Raw genomic sequence first — 18,814 nt, 5'->3', positions numbered from 1 at the left:
CCAGCAGCTGAATGACTGATGACTTGTGATCCAGAACCTGTCACACCTTAGTCAAGCTGTTCCAGTCCAGATATAACACTTCCATCTACTCAACAATGTGGAAAATTGCCCAAGTATATCCTGTACACAAAAAATAGGACAAACCCAACTCAACCAATTATCACTCCACCTGTCCACTCTCAATCATCAGTAAACTGATAAAAGGAGTCATTAACAGTACTATCAAGCACTGGCAGTACTTGCTTAACAATAACCTGCTCACTGATGCTTAGTTTGGGTTCTGCCAGAGCCACACATATTACCGTTGTTCAAATATAGACAAAAGATGTGAATTCTAGAGATAGGGTGAAAGTGACTGCTCCTGATATCAAGGCGTCATAAACACTGACGGTGGCATCAAGGTTCTAGCAAAACCAGAATCGATGGGAATCAGGGTAAAGCTCTCTGCTGGTCAGAGTCATACCTAGCACAGAAGAAAATGGCTGTGGTTTTTGGAAATCAGTCATCTTAGCTCCAGAATATCTGCAGATCAGTGTAGTGTCCTAGGTCAAATCATCTTATGTTCCCTCCAACATAAGGTCATAAGTGGGGATGTTCATTGATAATTGCAGAATATTCAGCATTCCTCAGATACTGAAACAGTCCATGTCCAAATGTTTCAAACCTGGACAGTATCCGGGCTTGGGCTGACAAGTGCAAGTAGCATTCATGCCACACAAGTGCTAAGCAATGACCATGTCGACCAAAAGAGAAGCTAACAATTTCCTCTTGACAATTTAATGCCATTCTCCCCCATCATCACCATCGTGAGTATTATCATTGACTGGAAACTGAACTGAACTAGCCATTACAAATATTGTGGCTACAGGAGATGTTCAAAGGCTAAATATCCTGCAGCAAGTAACCCACCTCCTGGCTTCCAAAGCCACTGTCGAAAGGCATAAGTCAGGAGTGTGTAGAATACATCCCACTTGCTTGATTGAGTGCAGCTGCAAGAACATTCAAGAAGTTTGACATCATCCAATAAGAAACAGCCTGCTTGATTGACATGAAATCCACCAACATACACCTCTAACATTGATACACTATAGCACTAGTGTGTACTATCTATAACATTCAAGCAGAAATTCACCAAGGCTCTGAAGACAGTTCCTTCCAACCCACAATCCCTTTTCTTGAAGGAAAAGGGCAGGAGATAGATGGAAACATCACCTGTAATTTCCACTCCAACACACCATCTTGACCTGAAAATATATCACTGTTTCTTCAGTGCTGCTGCACAAAATCCTGGAACACTTTTCTTAAAATTGCATTGTACCTACACCAAATGGACTGTGGAAATTCAGGAAGGAAATTTATCACCACCAGTAATAAATCGTGGCCCAGTTGGTGAAATGTACATCACAAGAATAAATTTTAAGAAGATAATTGGTGAGAGAATGCAGAACTATGAGATACAGGGAGATCTGGGTATCCGAGTGCATGAATCCTGAAAAGATCTTGCTGAATCTAATGGACCTCCCCTGCTGGCCAGGAAGTAGAGTCCCTTGCAATCTGCAACCATCTATTTCTATTATTTACATTGTCATAGCCTCATCACTGGCCTTATTCATGTCAATTTATTTGCATTGCTCGGGTGTTTGGCCTGGATTTTATTGTTCATAGACCTCCTACAAAAATTGCTCCAAGATTGATTTCTGTGTTCAGGTCATACTATAGTCAAAGAGCTTCTTTAACATCCAATGCTGCAAGTATACAATTAATTGAATTAATCCAATGCGATCACTCCAGCTATACTTCAAGTTTGCAATAAATTCTATGTTAATTTGTTTATCGATCTTCATCAGAAACCTATCTTGTAGTTAGCATTAAGCAACAAAACGTTATAGTAAATTTGTTTTCGGACAAAGATCCTGAAAACCTCTTAATCCTGTCACTAAGAAAAAACTGCTGTGCATTGTTTAATCAGAATTGCTTTGGATTTTGGCCCCTTTATTTAAGTTTGTAAATTTTAGCCATCTATAAATGTTGTTTTCCCTTTACGTTAGTATTTCTTGCGAATTGTCCTGATTATGAATCTTGCTGTTACTATAACATGGCAATCTAAAGCTTGAATTCCAGTAAGCTGTTTTTATTTAAAGTAGAATTGTTGCTTACTTGAGAAGCAGAATGCTGCTGTAACATCTCAAATTCAAGGTGGCAGATTTAGGTCATTCACATGTCAGTGCTGTGCACTGCTCTGCTGCGTGATAATTTTCTCAATAGCCTACTCATTAAAAAGATGTGAATGACAATGAGTAATTGGGTACTGATATTTTAAATATTCAGTATTTGGAATGACAAATTGTTGACTGAAATCCTTAAATCTTTCAATAGCATCTATGCTGTTGAATACTTAGTAAGGAAAATAATGCATTCTCAAAGTGTAAAATCAGTCTTTGAGGATGTGAGAGCATTACATGGTTCAGTTTTTGGCATAGTAATTGTCTGTTTTAGTGATGAGACTCCATCTGCTGCTTGGGTGAATATAGTAGATCCTATAGCACTATTTCAATTACAAGCAGGAGAATTATTCCCGGGGTCCTGGTCAATATGTATCAGTCAATCAGTATTGTAAAAGATTAGATTATCTGGTCATTATCATATTGCTGTTTGTGGGAATGTGTTATGCATATACATACTGCTGCATTTCTTACAATACAACAATGGCTACACTTCAAATATATTTCCTTGGCTGTAAAACACTTTGAGACTTCATTGCCATTATAAAAATCATGTAGAATGTAAATCCTCTCTCTTGTTTTGCCCTTGCTGGTCCGTATCTAGAAATGTGATGGTACAACTTTTGTGGTAATAAGAACTCTCGTAATCCAAGCCAGATATTCATACGTTTTACATTTATCTCTCCACACAGACCTTTCCATGTTTTCAGAGGCAAACTAAAATATTAATCTGTTTTATTTCTCAAGTTAACATACAGAAAATAATTGTAAATAAACTCACCCAATGCAACTAGGCAGTCTGCTTTTACACATAAATTGAAAAAAAAGGTATGTCAACTTCGGTGCCTTGAAAAAATCTCGTCTTTTAACCTTCTGAATATGGGCACAAGTCTAATCTAGCTGTTTTCTGTCAGTCTTATTCCTGTCTCTATTTCTTTGCCTACTATTCAGAATCAAAAGAGCGGGCTAATGCCAAACAAATCTAAGTGATGGCCCAGTGACCCCCACCTTCCTACTAAAAGAACATGAAATATTTACCAAGTCCAAGTAGCTCTCCAATAACATGATTGTTATGTTCTTGTGTGACCTCGCACTATAGAAAATCACACTATTGAAAATTGCCATAGAAAATCGCATGATAGGGAACTTGCTATAGAAAATCACTATACCTGTGCAGCAGAAAGTTTGCACTATACAAACAGCGTCTGCTATTCATTAATCACGTTACAGCCAAATCACGTTAACAAAACACGCATTATAGCAGAACCACCTGTATTCAGACAAACTAACACATTTCAATTTTCTTTGGTGTTTTGGGAAACAGATTCACTGTCAACCTGATAAGTATCTTAACCACATTTCTCTTTAATGCTCCTTTTAAAAGATTGTGTAAAATGAAAGGAATAAGAGAGAAATAGCAATTGCTTGTGAGATTGATTTAAGATATTTAGACAGTGGCACATTTTCTGTGCCTCCCACATCTGAATCGAGTGCCACTCCAAAATAGACGTGCCTTAAACAAAAATACAAAATGCTGGAAACACTTGACAATTCTGAAATCACAGAGAAGTAAACCAGATGTTTAATCACAATGATCTTCCCTGAATTCCGATCTTCAACTTGAACTGTTAACTGTTTCTCTTTCTACTAATGCTGCCAGCTCTGCTGACTACTTCCAGCATTTTCTACTTTATCTCACATTTGTAGTACCTGCAGTCTTTTGCTTTTGGCAAAATTATTCAGTGAAGGGAAGGACCAGAGTGTCTGATGTACCATAGCAAAGACATGAACTTTCCACAGAGCTTGTTTAGCCAGAAACCTTAATGTAATTTGCCCATTCTAATTCACAACAGCATTTCTCTTGTAATTGGGAAGCTGAGTGCCTTATCATCCAGGAGATAAATACACAAGATTCCCCAATCTCATTTGGCTCCCAAGCTAATATAATTTCCCAGGTCATGCACAAGTGAGTACTTGATATCACAAGTGAAAGTTGTCTGTGCAAGCACAGAGGAGAAAGGATTGGGGACCATGTGGAGAAATGGAGAAAACAGTATGCCCACAAGCTTTAAATACCTCAATGTTTAAGTTTTGCTCTTTTCCAAACCCTTTCCGTTGAAATATGACCAAAACTCTTCAAAAAAGTTTAAAGGGAGAAACAAAATTAATAACATTACCTAGGAACATAAGCGTCACATTTAGCATCGTATACATGTCCTTCCAATTCTTTCTGTTCCATCATTCCTGTCCCTTCTCCAACACAATCACCATCCAGAATGAATGATTACTGTAAATCTCACAGGGATTGTTTGCTTTAAAAATAATGACATTTGGCGAATTCTAAAAACTTGTTGCTTGAATTATTGATAGACACTTAATTCAAAACACCAAGGAAACATAAGTGACACTCATCCTTATCAATTGTCAGTGCATCAATCAGACTGTTACTTCCACAGAAGTTACCTCAACAGTCATTTTCATCATGCACCAAGGTATGGTCCTTAATTTTGGCATCCTACAATGGGCAGTAGAAGGTGGCCCAACACCATTTGTGGTATCTTCAATTTTAAGATTCTCAGTTGTAGGGCAGCACAGTGGCTCAGTGTTTAGTATTGCTGCCTCACAGCACCAGGAACCCAGATCTGATTCCACCCACGGGCAACTGTCTATGTGGAGTTTATATATTTTCCCTGTGTCTTCCTGGGTTTCCTCCGGGTGCTCCAGTTTCCTCCCACAGTCCAAAGACGTGAAGGCTAGGTGGATTGACCATGCTAAATTGCGCATTGTGTTCAGGGATGTGTAGATTAGGAGGGTTATTGGGGAATGAATCCGGGTAGAATGGCCTGAGGATTGGTGTGGACTTGTTTCCACACTGTAGGGATTCTATGAAAAATCATTATAATCTTTACAATGAGCCAGAGTTTCACTGTAAATGAAACGCTTGAACAAAGAGATTGTCAACAGATAATCCAAGAAGGGAGCTGCAAGCAGCCTAAAGTAAGGAATGCTTCCAGTACTGCATCTGGGCCAGGAGCAGCAGCCTCACTCAGCTGATCCGAACATCAGTCCAATCATCTGCCCTCCCTATCACCAACCTCCCCTCAAACTCTGACAATCACCAACCTCCCTTTAAACCGTCACAACCACCAGCCTCCCCTCAAACTCTGACAATCACCAATTTCCCTGCAAACTTTCCCAATCAGCAGCCTCCCTCAAGCATTTTTTAATCAGCAGCCTCCTCTGAAACCCTCCCAATCACCAGCCTGCTGACATATCATCCCAATCAGCAGCCTCAGGAAGTGTTGACAAGATTGTGATTAATTGTATCAAAGTGGGCAAACAGCTCAAGAAGCTAAGTTTTACCTTTGTCTCAGTCAAATGAAATGGTAAGAGTAATTTTAGTACTATGGCAGCAGCACACACTTAATGGAAGGAATTCAAACATTGACTTCTGGAAATATAGAAATGGGAGGTAATATCATATTCCAGGGTTTTGGGAAACAAAGGGAGTTTAGATATGGGATTATTGTTTGAAAATAATGAAGGATTTTTCGAAAATAGGCATGATTGTTGCAGATTTAAAGAATGGAGAGAACAGCTACCTATATCAGCAAACATGAATAACAGAAGATGGAATTGGGTGGTCAGTGGAATAATGGAAATAAGATCAAGAAAGCAGGAGCTGGGTCTCATGGACATTATGAACTGACAACTGATATAAGGGAAAAACTAGGAAAAGATACAAGTTCAGAATTAACATAGGGCAGATTCAGATGATACTTGGACCAGTAGTGTGCTAATTGAAGGGAGGGGACATTTGAAGGGATATTTGTTTGATATCAATCTTAGTAGCAGCCATCCATGATCATTATCACAAAACAGACTCTTGCTCTGACTCCTTCATTAATTAACTGAGACAATTTCCTTCATAGTTTTCCCTTCTAACTTCACAGAATCATTTTAGAAGTCATAGGATCCTTACAGTGTGGAAGCAGGCCATTCAGCCCATTGAGTTCACACCGACCATCCAAACAGCATCCCACCCACACTCTGACCCTATCGCTGTAACCCTGCATTTCCCATAGAAAATCTTCCTAGCCTGCTGTCCCTGACACTATGGGCAACTTAGCATGGCCAATCTACCTAACCTGCACATCTTTGTAATTGTGTGAGGAAACCGGACCCCCCAGAGGAAACCCACACAGACACGGGGAGAATGTACAAACTCTACACAGATAGTCGCCTGAGGCTGGAATCAAACTTGGGTCCCTGGCGCTGTGAGGCAGCAGTGCTAACCACTGAGCCACCCTACCGCACCTGTACTGTTAGTTTCATTTTTCTCCCATCACCCAAAATCTGAGTTTTTTAAAATAAAGAGACTGTATCTTTTTGACATTGCTTTTCTTCCTATGTTGTGTACCATATAATGTTGCTGCTAGCTCCAGCATTGAGGTCTATGTCTGCAGCCAGAAATGTCTAATTTAACATATGATTCGGAATCCTCGCTGGCATTACAGTCTCGTAACAAACCAACAGAACTCTGTCAGGGCTATGGCTGGAAGAAAGCAGAAAGAAAAATGTTAGCAATTGAGACAGGTGCATGACAGCATCAAAATCAGTTGTAAATTCACATTTTAACAACTGATTTGTTGTTCAAAGATATAAAAGATGTTTGATTTATGCCTTGCCTTTCCTCGGATAGCAATTCAGCTAACTGCTGATCCTAAGTAGAATCATTTCTCATGTTGAAATGAAGCTTGAAATTGTTATTGCCAGATACAAATATAAAAAACATATTTTGCTTTTCTTCTTTATTGTTCTTGTGGACATTTACATTTCTTTACATTGATAATTACCCTAAAACAGCAGACAGAAGATCTGTAGATGAATAGATTAAGTGCATATACGGTAGACTCAGAATTTCTGGTGGTCATTGGAATAAAAAGGCAGCAGTTATCAATACAGAAAAACCCATCTGGATCACTAATACCCTTTAGGGAAGGAAATTCCATCATTACCTGGTCCAGACCCACAACAATTTGGTCGACACTTAACTGTCGTCTGGGCAGTTAGGGATGGGCAATAAATGCTGGCCTAGCTGGCGACACCCTCATCCCATGAATCAATTTTAAAAAATGTTCATTAAAAATATCTTCAACTTGACTATTGAAATATTTAACAACCAAATAGCTGTATTTAGATTGCTTTGGATTCAGGCAAAGGCCACAAAGAAACAAGACAAAGTATCAATTTTATAAAATGGGAGTAAACATTATTATATCAAAGTTTTAATAAAGAAACACACGTTCTGCTTGACTGATTGCAAACAACTGAGTTAGCAATCTCTTTTGACTCAGGGAATCCCTAATTCACTTGTGTTGCAATTATCTGCATTAGCACAGAAACTACAGTGAGAAAATGCTTAGAAATAGGAGTAATGACATTTGGAAGCTTGAACAAGTGAATACAAAAAAAATCACATCACAAAAAAATCATCCAAATATATCAATCTCAGAATATCAATAATAAGCTTCATCTTTTCACCTTTGAATTGATGAACTTAATTCTATTTGCCAACTGCTATTTGTTACAATTTACCGTGACTCTGCTGTAAAATATTATAGGAATTATCCCTTTTATATTTTGTACAGAAAATACACAGGGTATTGCAGTATTTTCACAGAATCCCTACAATGTGGAAACAGGCCCTTTGGCCCAACAAGTCCACACCAACCCTCAGAGCATCCCACCCAGACCCATCTCCTATAAATCACCTAATCTACACATTCCTGAACACTATAGACAATTTAGCATGGCCAATCCACCTACCCTGCACATCTTTGGACTGTGGGAGGAAACCCATGCAGACATGGGGAGAATGTGCAAACTCCACGCAGATAGTCATCTAAGGGTGGAATTGAACCCAGGTCCCTAGTGCTAGCAAGGCAGCAGTGCGAGCCACTGAGCCACTGTCCACCCCAGATGTAAGGATGGCAACAGGTGCCCATTGAATTTTGTGCACATAAAGGTACCTGTTTCTAAGTGACAATTAAGTAATATTTTGTGGGCAATTGATGACTATCACGATTTAGTTGTGATCAGCAGCCATTTTCCTAGAGATATATGTACAGTCTCCAGAGCCATTTCCAACAATAGTGTTGATTGCACTGGCTAAGAGGAATGCAAACATTGAAATAAGACTCAGAGGCCAAAGGAGAGGTCACCCAGTATCTCAGATGAGACAGTGTAAGTCTGGATGGATACAATCCGGAACCAGAACAGATGTACTGTATTTATGAGAGAAGGGAGTCCACAGAGGCAACTAATCAGCCACACTCAGTTCACTCAGGACGTCACAGCCAAGAGCCCTGACTGCAGAACATGATTTTAAAGCTACAAGAAATCTAATAACACTTCTCACAAACACGCATCATAATAATTATACTGTCACCTTTAGGTATGTGGTCACTCCAACTTCTATAAAACAACATAACTATTCCTCCTCCTTATCCCCAAAAATCTGTTCTCATTTCTGATCCCTTAGCATTCGTCATCACTCCCCTCCCAGTCACCCATGTACACACACACACACACACACACACACACACACACACACACAAACGTGCACAGACACACACACACACGTACACACGTGCACGTGCACACACACACGTGCACACATGCACATACACCTTTCAGTGTCATCATTGCATGTTCTGCTGGAGGAAGGAGAGCAGGAGGACTATATCAGGTACCAGCTCAAAGAGAAGCACAACATGTAGCTTAGAGACTAGTTAAAACAGCCTGAACCTGGACAACAGAATGTGGTTTCAATGCTGCAGGAAACTTAGCAACATGAAATAATCACACAGAGGCCATCATCACCCTTTATTTACTTGTGCACAGTACACTGGTTGTGGCCAGCCAGCTCAGAGTCCATCCCCTGAATTGAGGAAATTCTAAAAACCTTGTTAATTTTGTTTAGCCAGGGCTTTACTGATTGGCCAAGGTTAAGAAGCCTAATCAACATTCATGTTTCTGGAATAAATTTTGAACTGATCATTGACCTGATCTATGTGCTTGCTGAAAATAAATATCATGATTCAACATTGAAAGAAGCATATGCATGGTTATTTGATTGGCAGTAATTTGGGTTGGTCTTACAACAGAATGCATTAAACCCTGTAATGACACTTTAGAAATACCTAAGTTGATGACTTTGAAATACATGAATTACAGATAAAACAAGCAATACAGCCAACAGTGATGACACAAATTCTTTGACACCCCTTGAGGTGTTGCATTTTGGAAAGTCAATCCAAGATAGGACTTATATAGTAAATGGTAAGGTCCTGAGGTGTGTTATGGAACAGAGGGACCTTGGAGTTCAAGTACATTGTTCATTGAAAGCAGCATCACAGGTGGACAGGGTGGTGAAGAAAGCATTTAGCATGCTGGCCGTCATCGATCGAGGCATTGAGTATAGGAGTTGGGATGTTATATTACAGTTGTATAAGTCGTTGGTGCGGCCGCACTTGGAGTATTGTGTAAAGTTTTGGTCACCCTGTAATAGGCAAGACATAGTTAAACTGGAAAATGTGCAAAGATTTACGAGGATGTTGCCAAGACTAGTAGGCCTGAGTTATAGGGAGAGGTTGGCCAGGATAGGATTTTAATCCTTGGAATGTAGGAGAGTGAGCGGTGACCTTATTGAGGTGCATAAAATCATGAGGGGTAGAGATAGAATGAATGTATATAGTCTTTTTCCCAGGGATGGGGAATTGAAAACTAGATGGCATAGGTTTAAGGTGAGAGGTGATAGATTTAAGAAGGACCTGAGGGGCAGCTTCTTCACTCAGAGAGTGGTGCGTATAATAAACAGGCTGCCGGAGAAAGTGGTTGAGGCAGGTACAATAGCAATATTTGGATAGGTGCATGGATGAGAAGTGTTTGAAGGGATATGGACCAAATGCAGGCAATTGGAACTAGCTGAGTGGGCACCATGGTCAGCATGGACCAGTCTAGGCTGAGGGGCCTGTTTCCATGCTGCATTACACGAGGACCAAACAACAGTTGTGAACACAATGAGAACCCAGATGGTGTGATGCCAAACCCAATATTTAAAGGACAATCTGCATATGCAAATTAGAGGAGTTGGAATTTCCAACAAAGTTATGAGAAGTTTAAAGTGATGCAATAGGAAACTAATGCCATTGGAATCACAGTTGTGATTCATTCTTTTAAGTACAGAAGTGTATTTTTTAATACCTAAGTAAGTGTTCATTCTGTAGTATGTCAAGTAATCTATTTTCTGAATTTGTTTCCACAATTTTGATAAAGCTTGTCAGAATATCTTTATTACTCGTCCCTGATTTCCCTGAAAAGTTATTGTTGTTCACCTCCTTGAACTACTGCGGTCCTTGTGCTGATGGTGTTTCAACCCTCCTCCCGCCTCAATACCACACAGAACTGTTAGGTAGGGATTTTTAGAATTTTCATCCTAAACTGATTAAGAAATGGCAAAACATTTCTACAGAAAAGTATGAACCTTAGAGTGAAATTTGGAAGTGATGATACTCTTGTATTTCTTGAAGATAGAGGGAGAAGGGCAAAGAGATACTGTTGAAGTAGGCATGGTGAGTTTTTACCGTGCATCCTGTAGATAGTACTAAACTTGAAATAAGGCTGTAACTGAAAGTTGAAACATGGGATTAGACTCGATTGCCACTTGTTGGCCAGCACAAACATAATGAGACAAATGGCCTGCTTCTGTGTTGTAAACGTCTATGATTCTATTGCCACACTGCAACAACAGTAATGTGGTGAACATTGAGCCCAATGACTTCTGCTTTGCCTTGGATGGTGATCAGTTTCTTCAGTATTCCATCACATTCATGATTCAAGCTTTCTACATGGACTTGAGGAATTAAGGATGAAAGAGTGGGCCACTCATCACAGAGTACCAAGCCACTTCCTTGCTTTTGCTATTATTTCTTTGATACAATTAAACCACTTGAGCTTCTGGTCAATGATAACCCCAAGGATGGAGGAAGTATATTGTGATGCAATTGAACATCAGATGAAAAGATTGGGCCTTTTTTTGATGAGCTGACCATTGTCTGGATATTACAAGGAGCTAATGTTACCTCCATTTAGCAGGTCAAGCCTGGATGTGGTAATTATATCACTGTAGATTGTTATGAGATGCTCCAATATTGCTGAAATTTTGAATGGAGCTGAATACTATTAAATTATTTTTATTCATTCATTTTTTTTTTTGGTTTTTGCTTTCTCTCAAGTAAATTTCCAGTTATGGACTTGTTGAAAGTTCTAGTCTGCAAGAAATAAGTAAAAGTCTCCAGAGTTCTGCAGAACTTGTATCGACCAATGAGTTTTGAATTCAAGCAAGATGCAGAGTCCTCTGTGTTTGTATTACATCCCACCATCCAATGATTTCATCAAGGCTTGGTATGTATTGTTTAAATAGTAATTGACTGACAAATTACCCTTCTTTTATTTTCTTTTTCATTCATTCCTTAAATGTGTCTGTTGGTGTGAGGGAGAGATCAAAGACGATTGGACACAAATCATAGGCATTAGTTTGATTGCCTTGCAGTTTATCTGTGCTCTGCTGAAGTCACATTCTGAAAAATAAATTATTAATTTTTTGTTTATGCTATAAACTTGGTGTCCAAAATTTGTTATTTGTACAGTCTGGTTAGGAACAATTGAGCAATTTTGAGGTCACTGAATTTTAATTTAGTTCTAACTCCACTGTGTTGTGAATCCAGTGATAGTGAGGCTGATTTGGTTTGGCTTGTCTCATAGCACATGGGCCGTGGCATATAAATAACTAAGCCAATATTTATTGCTCAACCCTAATCAACTTTGAGAAAGTGGTGGCAAGCAGAATCAGTGTGGCTTGAAGGGGACTTGCAGTTGCGGATTTCCCATGTATCTGCTACCCTCATCCATCAAGTTGATAATGGTCAGATGTTTGGAAGATGGCGTCTAAGGAATCTTGTCACTGTGCATTGGTGGGAGAAGAGAGTGAATGTTGAAGTTGTTAGATGGGGTACAAATCAAAAAGGCTGCTTTGACGTGGAGAGTGTCAAACTTCTTGAATAGTTTTGGAGCTCCTCTCAACCAGGCAAGTGGAGATGATAAAGTCATGTTGTAGGGTTTAGCCTTGTAGATGGCAAGCAGGCTTTGAGTTATTGAGAGGTGAATTCTTCACTTCAGAATTTCCAGCCTCTGACTTGAACTTTTATATGGCTGGTCCAGTCCAGCTTCTTTGTCCATGGTCACATCTAGGATATTGATAGTGGGTATTTCAGTGATGGTAATGCCATTGAATGTTGAGGGGAAGTGGTTAGATTCTGTCTTCTTGGAGATGGTCAATGTCTGGTATTTTGCTGGCATATTACTTATCAACACAAGCCTGAATGTTGTCCATTTCTTGCTGCATTTGAATTCAGACTGTTTCAAGATCTAAGAAGTCAGAATGATGCTGAACACTGTGCAGACATCAGGAAACCTTTGATCTCATGATGAAGTGAAGGTCATTGGTGAAGCAACAGAGATGGTTGGACCCAGGACATGACCTGCTCAATGTCCTGCAGTGACATCCTGTGACTGAGATTATTGTCCTCTAACAACCACAACCAACTTCTTTGTGAAGCACTAAGATTCTTCCCTCATCCCCATTGACCTTGGTTTTGCAAGCTGTCACACTGGGTCAAATGCTACTTTGATGTCAAGGACACTCACTAATCTTCTGTAGTTCACCTCTTGGTTGTCTATGTTTCATGCAGTACATAATGAGATAAGGAGCTGGGTGGACCTGCTAGAGCACAAATTGAACTTCATCAAACAGGTCTTTGTTGAGCAAATGTTGTTTGATATCACTGTTAGCAGTAGTTTCCAACACTTGCCTCATGATTGATAATAGACTGATAGAAAAGTAATTGGCTTATTTGGTTATGTCCTGCTTTTTGTGCAAAGGACAGCAGACAATTTTCCAGAACAGCTTGTCTAGCTCATGGGTAATGGAGCATACCTTCAGTACTATGGCAGGAATTTTCTCAGGGCCCAGGAACTTTGCAGTATCCAGTGCCCTTAATCATTTTATGATCTCAGATTGAGTGAATTGAATTGGCTGAATGCTGGAATCTGTAATGGTAACGATCTCAGGAGGAAATCGAGAGGGATCATCAATTTGGCACTTCTGGCTGAAAATGCTTCAGTTGTGACTGAAGTGTTAATATTAAGAATGGAGATACAATCATAGAGTCATACAGCACAGAGACAAGCCCTTCGGCCGAAACTGGTCCATGCTGACCAAAATGCCTATTCACGCTAAGCCCATTTCCTTGCACTGGCCCATATCCTTCTACACCTTTCCTATCCATGTATTTGTCCAAATGCCTTTTAAATGTTGCTAATGTACCCGCCTCAACCACTTCCACTGGCAGCTCATTCCATATGCGTACCACGCTCTGTGTAAAAAAGTTGCCCCTCAGGTTTCCATGTATCCTGTCCCCTCTTACCTTAAACTGATGTCCTGTGGTCCTCTATTCCCCAACCCTGGGAAAAAGAATGAGTGCTCTCACCCTATGCATGCCTCTTACGATCTTGTACACTTCAAAAAGTTCCCTCCTCAGTCTTCCACACTCTAAAGAAACAAGTCCCAGGTTGTCCAACCTCTCCCTATAACTCAGTCCCTTGAGTCCTGGCAACATCCTTTTAAAGTTCTTTTGCACTCTTTCTAGTTTAATAACATCCTTCCTATATCAAGGTGACCAAAACTGAACATAATACTCCAAGTGCAGCCTCACCAATATCCTCTACAAATGCAACATAACTTCCCAACTTCTGTACTTAATGCCCTCACTGATGAAGGCCGGTGTGCCAAAAGCCTTCTTCACTACCCTGTCTACCTGTAACTTCACTTTCAGAGAACCATGCACCTGAACTCCAAGGTCCCTTTCTTCCAATACACTCCTTAAGGCTCTATCATTCACCATGAAACTCCTACCTTGATTTGACTTTCCAAAATGCAACATCTCACACTTATCTATATTGAACTCCATTTGCCATTTCTTGGCTCACTTACCCAGCTGAACAAGGTCCTACTGCAATTTCTGATAACCTTCCTCACTGTCCACGATACCGCCTATTTTAGTGACATCTGCAAACTTACTAATCATGCCTTGTACATTCTCATCCAAATCATCAATACAGATAATAAACAGCAGTGGGCCCAACACCAACGCCTGGGCATGCCACTAGTCACAGGCCTCCAGTCAGGCAAGCATCCTTCCAGTATTACCCTCTGCTTCCTACCATCAAACCAATTGTGTATCCGATTTGCCAGCTCTCCCTAGATTCCATGTGATCTAACATTCCAGAGCAGCCTACCCTGTGGAACCTTATCAAAGGCTTTACTGAAATCCATATAGAGTACGTCTACTGCACTGCCCTCATCTACCTTCCTGGTCACTTCATCAAAGAACTCTAAAAAATTTGTGACGCATAATCTCCCACACACAAAGCCATGCTGACTACTCTTGATCAAACTGTGTCTTTCCAAATGCATGTATATCTTATCCCTCAGAATGTTCTCAAGTAACTTACCTACCACAGATGTTAAGCTTACTGGTCTATAATTCCCAGGTTTTTCTTTGCAGCCATTCTTGAATAAGGGCACAACATTCACTACTCTCCAATCTTCTGGAACCTCACCCGTGGCTAATGATGATGCAATTATATCAGCCAGGGCCCCCACAATTTTTCCCCTAGCCCCTTGCAGGGTCCTTGGATATATCTGGTCAGGACCTGGAGATTTATCCACCTTCATACATTCTAAAACTTGTGATTATATTTGTGAAGTCTCCTCCACCAGTGAAAAATTGTTTAATTTTCAACCACCATTCAATATTTTGCTTGCTAGGCAATTTCAGAGAACATTGAAGAATATATAGGAACATATGAAACATGAACAGAAGTAGACAGTTTGGTGAAATGTGGTCTTACCATTGCAGTGTATAACTGGAGCATAACATCCTTACTTTTATGCTGAAATCTTCTTGTGATAAATGGTAGAATTCCATTAGCCTTCTTGATTGCATATTGTACCTGCATACTAACATTTTGTGACTCAGGCTCCAGAATACTTAAATCCCTCTGCACCGTGGAATTCTGCAATCCTTCTCCATTCAAGTAATACTTTGCTTTTTTTTAATCATTTATGTTAAAGTGAACAGCTATACATTTTCCCATATTATATTGAATGAGCCAGATTTTTGTTCACTTGTTCAACCTATTTATATCCACATTCTTCACAACGTACTTTCCTACCAGAGGCCCAGCATGCACCCTAGTCAGATTCTACTCATCTCATCCTGTCAACCAGCGAAAGACCTATTTTTGCACACTTTGTTTTCTGCCAGTTTTTCAATCTTCTATCCATGCTACACTGTTTACTATGAATTTTTATTTTCTGCAGTAACCTTTGATGTAGTGCCTTATCAAATGCCTTCAGGAAATCCAAGAACAGTCAGCCCACAGGTTCCCTTTATCCACAGCGCATGCTACTCCTTCGAAGAGCTTCCAATAAATTAGTTAAGTAAAGGTCAACCACATTGCTGTGGATGTGCATTCATAGGTAGATCAGATCAAATGAGGATGGTAAATTTTTCTCTCCTAAAGGTCTTAATGAACCAGATGGGTTTTTATACCAATCAACAATGGTTTATCAAGATGGAGAGTGAGGTTGTTGATTTAGAGACTAGGATGCTGAACCTTAATAAAGAAAACTCCGAGGATATGAAGTGTGAGTTGGCCTTCATAGATTGGGGAGAGTTACTTAAAGGGGTGACAGTAGATAGGCAATGGCTAACATTCAAGGAACAGAGGGGGGAACTGCAACAATTATTTATTCCTGTCTGTCGCAAAAGCAAAATGGGTAAGAGAGCCAATCCATGGCTTACAAAGGAAACAAGAGATAGTATCTGATCCAAGGAAGAAGCATACAGATTGGCCAAGAAAAATAATAAATCTGAGGATTAGGGGCAGTTTAGAATTCAGCAAAGAAGGACCAAGGGATTGATTAAGAAGGGGAAAATAAAGAAGGAAAGTAACTTACAGGGAATATAAAGACTGACACTAATAGTTTCTATAGATTCGTGAAGAAAAAGAGATTGGTAAAGACAAATGTAGGTCCCCTACAGATAGAAAAGGGGGAATGTATAATAGGGGACAAAAAAAGCTGAGGAACTGAATACATGCTTTGGTTCCGTTTTCATAAAAGAGGACACAAATCGGATACCAGAATTGTTGGAGAATGCAAGATTTAGTGAAAGGGAAGAACTGAAATAGATCAATATTAGTAAAGAAAAGGTGCTGGGAAAATTGTTGAGATTAAAGGCTGATAAATCCCCAGGGCCTGGTAATCTACATCCCAGAGTACTTAAGGAAATAGCTCTAGAAATAGTGGATGCATTGGTGGTCATCTTCCAGGATTCTATTGACTCTGGAACAGTCCCTGCAGATTGGAGGGTGGCTAATGGGAGAGGGGAGTGTGTAGCGGGATCTGGACATCCTTGTACACCAGTCGCTGAAGGTAAACATGCAGGTGCAGCAGGCGGTAAAGAAAGCAAATATGGTATGTTGGCCTTCATTGCGAGAGGTTTTGAGTACAGGAGCAGGGATATGTTGTTGCAGTTATACAGGGCCTTGGTGAGGCCACACCTAGAATACTATGTGCAGTTTTGGTCTCCTTTTTTGAGGAAGGATGCCCTTGCTCTCGAGGGAGTGCAGCGACAGTTTACCAGACTGATTCCGGGGATGGGAGTTCTGACGTATAAGGAGAGATTGACTAGGTTGGGATTGTTTTTGCTGGAGTTCAAAAGAATGAGGGGGGATGTCGTAGAGACTTATAAAATTCTAACAGAACTGGGCAGGGTAGATGCAGGGAGGATGTTCCCAATGGTGGGTGTGTCCAGAACTAGGGGTCACAGTATGAGGATTCAGGGTAGACAATTTAGGGTGGAGATGAGGAGACATTTCTTCACCCAAAGAGTGGTGAGCCTGTGGAATTCATTATCACAGGAAGTAGTTGATGCCAAAACATTGAATATATTTAAGAGGTGACTAGATACAGCACTTGGGGGGAATCGGATCAACGGTTATGGGGAGAAAGCAGGATTAGGCTACTGAGTTGGACGATTGGCCATGGTTGTGAAGAATGGTGGAGCAGGCTCGAAGGACAAAATGGCCTCCTCCTGCTCCTATCTTCTATGTTTCTATATTAATATTAGAGTAGCATTTTAATTCAAGTTTATTCATTGTCAGCAACTGGACTCACTCTGGGCCTTATTATAAAGGGAGCAAACAATGCAGCTGAAGATGTTTCAACCAAGGATACTGGTCTGAGAAATTCCAGCAACCAAGTTCAAGGCTTCAGGAACAGATCTTTGACACAATCACCTTTTATTGGTATCCAGCTAATTGTCATAATATTCTATAATCACTAAAATCTAAATTACCTTGGACACTGATGATAAATTTCTACAAAAATAAAAAACATCTGAGTAAATACAATACAGTGACAATGATTCTAAATGCATTTGTAAATTACAGCCAGAAATTCTATTACAAATCCAAAGTTTTATATTTCCATTTAAGTTGTGCATAGGTACAAAACTGACAATGTATTGAAGCATTTAATTTGAACAGAGTTATACATTAAAAATGTATTGCCAATCTGAATTGCATTTCATCTGTAGGCAGTTGACTTACCTCAAGTTCTGCTGACTGTAGCTTTGAGGCTGTACATGGCAACAACAATTCATTGTGGAGAGATCTAATAATGAAAGACATGCTTGAATTGATTGCGATTGTCAATTTAATAGCATAACTTAACAGGATGATATATGCGTGCCACAAAATCTGATTTTGTTTACAATCCTGAAAACTAAATTTCATGGAATACAATTTCCAGTAATCATTTAAAGTGATTAAGATTTGATGGAATTCTGTGGGTGGTGCTGATACATAAACAAGAAAGTAAATATGCATTGACTGGATTTACGGAGGATCTTGTTATCTCAGCTCAGAAAGGTCAGAATGCCAAATGATCCATTAAAAATGGTAGTTGACTCTTAGTTACCCTTTAAGATGGCCTACATAGCAAGTCAGCTATATTAAACTGCTTCAAAAAAGTAGAAAGAAAAAATGGACCACTGGGTATTGATCTAGCAGCAGAAAAGATGACAGCACATCCTGCCCAATATTCTCCAAAATCCTGTGCACCAACATCTGGTCTTGCGCTAAAATTTGGAGAGCTTCCCCACATACATTCCATTTGATATGCTACATAATCATACTCACTGAATCACATCTCACAGTCAAATTCCCAAATGCCCCCATACTGGACGTGTTCAGCTCCATTAGCAGGACCGAATCCCTCACACCATCCATCCAGAAATGGTGGCAGTGTGGTACAGAATAGGGAAGGAGTGACCCAAGTAGCCCTGAACATTGCCTCATAAAGTCTCATGGAATCAGGTCACACATGGACAAGGAAAGCT

Source organism: Rhincodon typus, chromosome 1 (assembly GCF_021869965.1).
Source record: "Rhincodon typus isolate 14 chromosome 1, sRhiTyp1.1, whole genome shotgun sequence".
In the NCBI taxonomy this organism is placed as follows: domain Eukaryota; kingdom Metazoa; phylum Chordata; class Chondrichthyes; order Orectolobiformes; family Rhincodontidae; genus Rhincodon; species Rhincodon typus.
Note: the sequence above shows the minus strand (reverse complement) of the source record.